The sequence below is a fragment of the Apium graveolens genome, chromosome 9 (genome assembly GCF_009905375.1).
Source record: "Apium graveolens cultivar Ventura chromosome 9, ASM990537v1, whole genome shotgun sequence".
Lineage (NCBI taxonomy): Eukaryota > Viridiplantae > Streptophyta > Magnoliopsida > Apiales > Apiaceae > Apium > Apium graveolens.
Genome location: NC_133655.1, coordinates 259,282,310 through 259,291,783, shown reverse-complemented (window position 1 = coordinate 259,291,783; position 9,474 = coordinate 259,282,310). Strand labels below are relative to the sequence as shown.

The window sequence follows — 9,474 nt, the reverse complement described above, 5'->3', positions numbered from 1 at the left end:
CTTCCATGAGCTTTTATTCCAACATCTTCCTAACACCAAATCAACACCAAAATAATGCTAATTCACCTGATTACCTGGAGAATGCCTGAAAATGCAAAAACACTAGAAAACACATTAAAACACCAACAACTTGAGTACAAATATACCAATTCAAAGCTTTATGGAGCATAATAGAGTGTCATAAATGCCACTCAACATACCCCCAAACTTGAATCAATGATTGTCCTCAAGCATAAACATACTCAAAGAACAAGAAATAAGAATGCATGAATGCAACTAAATGAATGCAACGATCCCCATAGAATAACTAAACCAATCGACAAGCATCATCTCAATAAATGCAGTTATTCGCATAAAGATCGATCAAACCTCACAACTCAATCTACAAACCAGAAACGTGCGTGTGTGCAAATGCTTACAGATATACTATCACAACTAGATCAATAATCATGAATCACTACTCATCAAAGCAATCGCAAGTTTATAAATAAAATAAAAGCTAGACTCAAAATAACTCTTAACACTTTAATTCTTATATCGGAGTTTTACATGGATTCACGCTTTTATTCACAACAAAACAACAAAAATATGCTTATTTGACCGTGCAATGAGTGAGGTCCACAAAAGACTTATACAATAGTACCCATGTAGCGAGCGTTAGGTTAGCGGATCCCAGACTATAAAAGCCTTAGGTCACTAGGCACAAAGTCCCCTAAGAACTTAATAACTCGAGTACTAAAGATCCCACTCGTGATCAATTATACATAACTCTTATATTTTTTTCCTTTCTTTTTCTCTTTTTTTCTTTTTTTTCACAAATTTCTGAACGAGTGCATTTTGCTCCATCTCGCTCAACCCTAGACTACTCATATAAATACGAGCCGGCTACTAGCCATTTGACACCTAGCCCCAAAACTAGCAATAAAATCCAATTTTCTCCAATTTTTAAATATCCATGTTAATTAATCATTAAGAGAATATCCTAAATTCTAAATATAAATAAGCGATTAAACCTCGACAAACAAATAAAGCATGACCATGATCTAGCACTCAAGCAACCTATAAGACTTAGTGAAATACGATTGTCTCTAGCATGTAAATCAATTTGACAAGACTTAACATCACTAAATACGACATCACTACACTAGCATCAACATCACAGATCAATCGGAAAAATCATCTAAGGGATCATGTTATTATGCAAATGCATGAAACTATATGAACAACTATCATAAAAACTACCAAAAATAAAAAAACACATGGCAACATATGCAACTATATGCACTAAACTATCATGAATATGCAAACTATATGTGACTCACACAAAACATATTCCTTCAACTACTACCCCCAAACTTAAAATATTCACTGTCCTCAGTGAAGGTAATAGTAAGGAATCAGACATACCTACTCCGAATCAGGATCACCACCCTCAAGAGGTGGTGTGTCAGGCGTGTCTGGAGGTGGATACACGTAGTCCTCACCAAATAATGGCCACTGAATGTTAACACCTGTGGCTCTGAATGTAGTCCTTAGTGCCTGGGTGAGATCACATGCAAACCTGTTATGGATATCATGCACAGCATCCATCCTCCTCGCTAGACGCCTATACTGTGTCGAACTCAAACCAGCTCCAACCTCTGCTCCTGCTTCCTCCTGCTTCTGCTGCGACAGACCAGCTTCTTCTCCCAACTCGGCTCTCCAAGCCTCCTTGCTAGCCTGATGCGTACCACCGGTATATGACTGAGGAGTTGGACGCCCTCCTAGAAGATGATCATAAGAATAACCAAGTCCCTTAGGATCGGGCTTTCCGTCATACCACTCAACCATGCTCAACAGCGTAGAAATGTTGATACGAGCACTGGGAAGCTGCAACTGCTCATGTGCGGGCCAATGAACACCAACTGCCACGCACAATTTCATCATAACATATGTATAGGGTATCGAACCCGTAGTACCTCCTCGCAAAAATCTCAAAATCCCCTGATATAGAACCATCCTCAAATCAATATAATTGCCCTGAAGAATACCCCACAATAGACGAGCACGCTCCACAGTAATCTCATGCACATGAGATGATGGCATGATGTTAGCACAGATAAAAGAGTTCCATGCACGTGCAGACCTGTTCATGTACGACGCAAGAAACATGGAGTAATCAGTAGTGCCCTCTTAAACTTCCAGTGAGTCTCAGGCACACACAGAGTAGCAACGATCAAATCCAAGTTGAAGTCCTCTGGAGTCTTATTGTTCCAAGTGTCCTGGTCGGGCTTCCTCGCGGGCTGCTCAATTACCCTCCTTATTACATCCGCACTGTACTCCACTGTCATCCCCCTAACCATAGTGAAACCATTCTTCTCCACCTTCACATTAGCATAGAACTCTCGAACAATACTCACGGGCACAGCAGCGGGAGGCTCACAAAAAGGAACCCAGCCTATCTCCAGAATCATCTCCAATAACTTACCATCCTTCCCTGATGGCAAAAACCCTCGCTCCTTCGCTATAGGCTTCGAGAGAAGCCTCGTATACTCCGCTTTAGCCTCGGGAGTCAAAAATCTTGGCCTTACACCACCCGCACTCAAAGAATCGGTGGTGCTGCTGCTTACTTGAGTTCTTTGTCTCTTGGGTGCCATTGGGATTGAATAAGAGAGAATAAAAGATAAGTGTTTGAAAGAGATTTGTGTTTAAGAATTTGAGATGTAGTGGAGAAGTTGTGTATAAGTATATGTATATATAGGTTGTGAGAAGAGAATTAGATAAGGAATAGAAGTGGGAATTGATTATGGGAATCGTGGGAATAATGGGTTTGATTTGGAGAGGGAAATTCGGGTAGAAATTGATTTTGTAGTAAAAATCCCGATTTTCTCCTCACAAACTGTTGTTTTTATTTTTTTCTGAGCGAGGACCCCGGCGCGGCCGCGCTAGGACAGCGCGGGCGCGCTCACCTTCTGCCAATTCGGCGCGGCCGCGCGCTAGATCAGCGCGGGCGAGCCTGGTTTCTGGAAAAACAGCGCGGCAGCGCGCTAGATCAGCACGGGCGCGCTTGGCTTCTGAAGTTGGCCCAAATTTTTTTCTTTTTCTAATTTTTTGTGTTTTCTCCTTTCTTCTTGCTTCCTCTACCTATTAATGTACAACATACTTGGGTTGCCTCCCAAAAAGCGCTTGTTTTATGTCGTTAGCTCGGCGTAGAACCTTGAGATCAAATGGACAATAAAACGGCACTAACCACCTCGCGGTTTGCCGTGTCACCATTGTAGTGCTTCAACATCTGACCATTGACCTTGAATGCTTGGCCCGAATTATTATCAAAAATTTCAACCGCTCCATGAGGAAACACAGTTTTGATTATGAAGGGCCTTGACCACCTTGACTTCAACTTTCCAGGAAAAAGATGGAGACGAGAGTTAAACAACAGAATGTGCTGCCCCGACACCAATGATTTGAGCACTAGACCCCTATCGTGTCACCTCTTGACTTTCTCTTTATACATTTTGTTGTTCTCATAAGCTTGAAGTCGAAACTCGTCGAGCTCATTCAATTGAAGCATCCTCTTCTTTCCAGCTGCATCCAAGTCAAGATTCAATTACTTCAAAGCTCAATATGCCTTATGCTCGAGCTCCACAGGAAAATGACACCCCTTACCATAAACCAACTGAAATGGCGACATTCCCAATGGAGTCTTGTATGTTGTTCTATATGCCCATATAGCATCATCAAGCTTCAAAGAACAATCTTTCCTTGATGGACACACAACTCTCTCTAAAATGCCCTTGCTCTCTCTGTTAGATACCTCAGCTTGACCATTTATTTGCGGATGATAAGCCGTAGCAATACGATGATTCACATTATAGCTTTACATCATAGCAGTGAACTTGCGATTGTAAAAATGTGATCCCTCATTACTGATTATGACTCTAGGAGTTCCAAACCTTGTGAATATCTTCTTATGAAGAAAATTAAGCACCACCTTCGTATCATTTATTGGCAATGCCTTGACTTCAACCCATTTCGAGACATAATCAACCTCCAATAAGATATACAAATTGTTACAAGATGAGACAAATGACCCCATAAAGTCAATTCCCCAAACATCGAAGACTTCAACCTCGAGAAGCACGTTAAGAGGCATCTCATCCCTTTTGGACATATTACCCACACGTTGACATCGATCACATTTCAAAACGAACTGATGAGAATCTTTAAACAAGGTTGGCCAAAAGAAACCTGCTTAAAGAATACGAGTTGATGTCTTTTCTCCACCATAATGCCCTCCATAAGCCGTTGTGTGGCAATCTCGCAAGATTCCCCCCATTTCGCTGTAAGGAATACATCTCCTGAATATTTGGTCAGCTCATTGTTAAAAAAGATATGGCTCATCCCATATTTACCACTTCACTTCATGCAGAAACTTCTTTCTTTGAGCATATGATAAGTCATGAGGCATGATATTACTCACAAGGTAGTTCACAATGTCTACAAACCATGATTCTTCCTCTTGCACTCCAAAAAGCTGCTCATCGGGAAAAGACACATTTATCAATGTCATGTCTAGTGAAGTAGCATTAGGGTCTTCTAAACAAGAGAGATGATCAGCTACTTGATTTTCAGTCCCGTTTCTGTCCTTGATCTCTAACTCAAATTCTTGAAGCAAAAGAACCCATCTAATCAATCTAGGCTTCGAGTCCTTCTTCGAGATGAGATAACGAATTGCAGCGTGATCATTGAAAACTGTCACCTTAATCCCCAGTAGATAAGATCAAAATTTCTCAAAACCGTAGACGATAGCCAAAAGTTCTTTCTCCATAGTAGTATAATTCAGTTGAGCACCATTCAGGGTCTTACTAGCATAGTAGACCACATGAAATATGTTGTTCTTTCTCTGCCCAAGAACTGCTCCAACTGCATAGTCACTTGAATCACACATCATCTCAAAAGGTTGGTTCCAATCAGGTGCAGTTATGACAGGTGTCGTGATTAAACTCTTTTTCAACGTCTCAAAAGTGGCAAGGCACTCGTCATCAAACTTGAAAGGGACATCTTTCTTTAGCAAACTGCACAATGGCTTTGAAATCTTCGAGAAGTCCTTAATGAAACGCCTATGGAAACCCGCATGACCAAGAAAACTGTGAATTCCCTTCACAGAAATAAGTGGAGGAAGATTTTCAATGACCCCCACCTTGGCTTTGTCCACCTCAAGACCCTTACTAGAGTCCTTGTGCCCAAGAATAATGCCCTGTCGCATCATAAAGTGACATTTCTCCCAATTGAGAACCAGATTGATCTCAACACACCTCTTGAGAACATTTCCAAGATTCTGCAAGCATTCATCAAAAGAATCGCCAAATACAGAAAAGTCGTCCATGAACACCTCTACATTCTGGCCAATCATATCAGAAAAGATGGCCATCATGCATCTCTGAAATGTGGCTGGTGCACCACACAGACCAAAAGAAACTCGTCTGAAGGCGAAAGTACCAAATGGGCAAGTGAAGGTAGTCTTCTCCTGATCCTCTGGAGCGATACAAATCTGATTATAACCCGCATAGCCATCCAGAAGACAGTAGTACTCGTGACCAGCCAACCTGTCGAGCATCTGGTCAATGAAAGGCAGAGGGAAGTGATCCTTCCTAGTGGCCTTGTTCAGCTTCCTGTAGTCCATACAAACTCTCCATCCCATGACTGTTCGAGTAGGGATGAGCTCATTCTTCTCATTAGCAACTATTGTGATACCTCTTTTCTTCGGTACACACTGAACTGGACTCACCCAAGAACTGCCAGAATTGGGATAGATAATCCCTGCATCCAGCCACTTAAGAATTTCCTTCTTCACTACTTCCTTCATGATCGGATTAAGTCTTATTTGCTGCTCAACCATAGGTTTGCTACCTTCCTCTAGCAGAATTTTATACATGCAATAAAAAGGGTTGATTCCCTTAATATCTGCTATGGTCCAACCAATTGCCGATATGAACTCTCTTAGAATCCTCAAGAGTTTTTCCTCATCACTACCTGAAAGGTCAGATGCAATAATAACAGGCAAGGTAGATGCATCACCTAAAAAAGCATATCTCAAATGTTTAGGTAGTGGTTTCAGCTCAAGAGTAGGAGCTTCCTCAATAGATGGCTTGAGACGTTTTGGAGCTTTATTCAACTCCTCCACTCCAAGAGATTCAAATGGCATATCAATCTTCCTCTTCCAGGGAGAAACATTCAGATATTGCAATTGCTCTTCACCTTCATCATCTTCACAATCTGAATTCCCCAACAAGGCCTTCTCTAAGGCATCAGACCTTAGCAATTGATCAAGTTCTGATATAACCACCGAATTGACCATCTCCACCTTTAAGTACTCCTCATTTGCAGCACAACACTGCATTCCTCCATGAGAGCGACAGTCTCTAAGTCATCTAGCTTCACTTTCTGAGAGAGAATACCTTTTATAAATTTTGTGTAACTAGGCATCTGCTCAAGATCCTTAGAGAAAGGTATGTTGATATGAAGTTTCTTGAACACCTCCAGAAACTTCTCAAATTGTTTATCCAGCTTTTTCTTCTGCAGCCTCTTAGGAAAAGGCGGTGGAGGATAGATCTGTTTCTCCCCTGTATTACCCTCAGGAGGAGTATGCTCAACAGTAGTCTTCCTTGGTTCCACTTCTGCTTCCTGCTGCTATACTTCTTTTTCAGACCTAGCTTCTTCATCCAAAACTTGAGTTTGTTTGAGATTTACAACCTTCCCAGACCTCAAAGTAATTGCCTTCACCTGCTCCTTAGCTTCCCTATTTTCTGGTACTTCAGTGTCACTCGGCAGTGTACCAAGTTGACGATTTAACAAGGTATTGGCTATTTGTCCAATTTGATTTTCCAAGGTCTTGATAGAAACAGTTTGGCTTTTACACATAAGCTTCAACTCCTCTAATTCAGATTTTTCATTAGCTTGCTGCAGCTGAAGTTATTGTCTTGGTACATATTGCGGTTGCTGAAAACCAGGGGGTTGTACTGCTTAGTTGTGTACTGCTAATAAGGCTGTTGAACCGCATTCTGAGTGTTGCTCCAGCTGAAATTAGGATGATTGCGGTTGTTAGAATGATAAGTGGCTGGCACCGGTTACTGCGATCGCTGAAAGTTGCTCACGAACTGAGCTGATTCACTAGAAATAGCATACTGATCTGTCTCATGGGCACCAGCACAAAGCTCATAGACACTAGTGATTTTATTAACTCCATAATTAGCCAAAGTGTCCACCTTCATCGTCAAAGCCTTAAGTTGGGCAGCTATAGCAGTTGTTGCATACAACTCCAGAATTCCTGCTACTTTTCCCTGAGTCAGTCTCTGGGAAGGATTCTGGTATTCATTAGCAACCATCAGTTCAATCAATTCATATTCTTCATTATAGCTCTTAGCCCACAAGGCTCATCCTAATGCTGCATCAAGCATGGGTCCAGAAGTAACACCCAATCCATTGTAGAAACAGTTTATAATCATCCAATCAGGCATGCCATGATGTGGGCATTTCCTTAGCATCTCCTTATATCGATCCCAAGCCTCACACAGAGATTCTCCAGTTTGTTGTGCAAACTGAGTAAGAGCATTCCTGATTGCAACAGTCTTCGCCATGGGAAAGAATTTAGTGAAAAACTTTTGAGCAAGATCCTCCCATGTGGTGATAGACCCTGGTGGTAGAGAATGTAACCAGCACTTTTCTTTATCCCTCAGAGAGAAGGGAAGAGTCGCAGCTTGATAGCATCTTCAGTCACACCATTGAACTTGAAAGTGTCGCAGATCTCGATGAAATCCCTGATGTGCATATTGGGGTCTTCTATTGGAGAACCCCCAAACTGAACTGACTTCTGTATCATCTATATCGTGCTCGACTTGATCTCAAAAGTGTTAGCCGCAATGGTTGATCTGACGATGCTTGACTGGATATCATTGATCTTAGGCTGGGAATAGTCCATCAGAGCCTTAGGATTTTCTGCTTGATCTCCCATCACTATTAAAACTGGTTCCTCGATTTTCTTTTCTTCTTCTACCTTTTCTTCATTCTCAAAAACTTCCCTTCGAACCACTACAGCTTCTTCCTCGGCTTGATCCAGATTTCTCTTACGAGTCCGAGAACGCGTATGCATACACTCTCGCTAGAGTACCTGAAATCAGACAAGGAAACCGATAAGTAACAATGTTACGACCGGATTTTCGTGTAATATTATTTGTAGTTTTGGTATAATATTAATGTCGAAAGTAAATATGTTCCATGATTGCGCATTTGTGTTAGTGAGAATTTCTGCATTATAAAATTTTTAAGTGTAGTACATGATTTTCTCAAAGTAAAATTATTTCCTTCATTTTTTGATTTATAAGGAATATACTAAACCTTGGAGAAATTTTCTTTTAAAAGATACTTTGTTCATAAATTTTGAAAGTGGTTTTATAAAATTTCTAAAAATCCAAATTATTTTATGGTATAAATTTTATAACTTTCGAACTTTTATTTTATTATATAAAAATAAATCTTTGAAAATTGTTGCTTGATAATTATCAAATTACATGAATATCCTTGCATGCAAACTCTCTTCTATTCAACTAAAGGGCTAAAAAGTACAATTACAACCCCACTAACTCTCATCTTGCTAACCAAATTACTCCTTTGTCCTTGCATGCAAAATGGTCTTAGTATGTGGGAAGGTTAATCTTTTCAATTCTCATTTCCACTCACTTATTTCAATCAATCAAAATCATAAAAACCCAAAGTGCAAAGTGTTGTGATCATTCACCCCACTCCACACTCCACCCTCACTCTCTCCTCCTTCCCTCCTCCCTCACCTCTCGGCTTTTTCTCCCTCTCGGCAATCACCATAGCCGAAGCCCCCATCCCCTTTCTTTCTCCATTCTTTCACTCAAACATCCATCTTATATTCAAGTAATCTTACTCCCTACATGATGTCCATATATATTTCAAAGAGTTTTGAGTAAAAAGTTTAAGTTTTAAGGTTGCATGTTAAGGTTTTAGTTGGAACTGAAAGTACAATCTTGATTCTTATGGATTTAAGGTTGTTTTTTAGAGGACTACAAGGAATGGTGAAATGCCAAGTCTTGAGGAAGAAACTCTTGATGTTGATTGGCCATTTCCCTTCCATTTCATTCGGCCATGACCTTAAGGGAGCCGAATGCATAGTCCTTGAGATCATACTTGTTGTTGTGTTCAATTCTTGCATGATTATGTGGTAATGGCATGAATTTTGTTGTGAAAACTTGATGAAACTCTTTGCATGCTAAGTGATCATCTAGATATATCTTATAATAGGCTTGCATGTCAATTCCATGATAGAATATATTTAGAAAATATGTTATTTTGGTTTGTAAAACTCGAAGTTATGCATGCATGTGGATTTCTCTTAGAATGTTAGAAGATTTTGATCATTTGGAAAGATTTTGTTAGTAAGCTTTAATTTCAGTAGGGATAAGGTGTTAATCT

General features: G+C 40.3%; 1 non-coding gene across 1 annotated transcript; it reads left to right on the top strand.

Annotated features, from left to right (window-relative positions):
- The first annotated feature begins 7,494 nt into the window (after positions 1 to 7,494).
- Positions 7,495 to 7,601, top strand: LOC141688513 (small nucleolar RNA R71). The gene has a single exon (XR_012561951.1). It is a non-coding gene; the product is annotated as a small nucleolar RNA R71 (small nucleolar RNA).
- The last annotated feature ends 1,873 nt before the right edge of the window (positions 7,602 to 9,474 follow it).